At 37.2% G+C, this 864-nt stretch overlaps 1 protein-coding gene across 1 annotated transcript in view; it reads left to right on the plus strand.

Annotated features, from left to right (window-relative positions):
• Positions 1-864, plus strand: part of LOC123963069 (histone H2A-like) — a 1,554-nt gene that overhangs the window by 337 nt on the left and 353 nt on the right. The gene's annotated exons all lie outside the window — the stretch shown is intronic.

The following is an 864-nucleotide window of genomic DNA, read 5'->3' on the forward strand; positions in this document are numbered from 1 at the left end:
AAGAAAAAAGAACTATTTCAACTGGTCATCAGCATCGTTTGCCAAAAGCTTTGGAAAACTAGATGCGTTATAAGTATTCACCAGACTGTCATAGACAGCGACATGGTCGTGAAGCAGATTCTGACCGAACTCTGCAGGAGGAGAACTTTGGACAAGACGCAGTCTCTCCCCTGGAGCTCACTGGATTTATGAGGGAAAGAGCCCCTGAGCAGCGACATTAAGCTCTATAGCACCTGGCACTTTCTAGTGTTGGGTAAGCACTTTATTAATGTATTAATGTATTTCTTTGTAATTATTCTTAATAATTGTGTGTGATGTGTAGGTTATTTAGATGTGTTTTTTTTTTTTTTTCTGAAACTGTTCTGTACTCTGTCATGTTTGAAATTCAATAAAGAACCTCTAAAAAAAAAAAACAAACACAACCAACGGCTCTTTTAAGAGCCACCCACTTACTCTCAGAGCAAACTCCTGCAACACCACTTGCTATAGACACTAAGTTTATAAGGTCAACTTACTGAAGTACTTCATCTGTGATCATACTCACAAAACTACCAACTCCTTTATTGTGCAACCACATGACTTTATTCTATCATCATTCTAAAATGACTGGGGGCCACAGATACTTCATCTGCCTCCTTATCAGGTTTTCACAGATCAGTTTGACTTAATGTTACAAAAGCTAGAAACAAAAAGCAAAACCCAACAAACGGGTAAACAGCTATTTGTAGAAAAAGCAACAAAGGCCAACAATTAATAAAGAAGTTTTTGTAGCTACTTGGCTAAATACTAAGGAGATTCATCCATCTGGTCTTTACTACACAGAACAATTCCTATAATCCTAATTCAGACCATCAGGATTATTTT

Source organism: Micropterus dolomieu, linkage group LG23, assembly GCF_021292245.1.
Source record: "Micropterus dolomieu isolate WLL.071019.BEF.003 ecotype Adirondacks linkage group LG23, ASM2129224v1, whole genome shotgun sequence".
In the NCBI taxonomy this organism is placed as follows: domain Eukaryota; kingdom Metazoa; phylum Chordata; class Actinopteri; order Centrarchiformes; family Centrarchidae; genus Micropterus; species Micropterus dolomieu.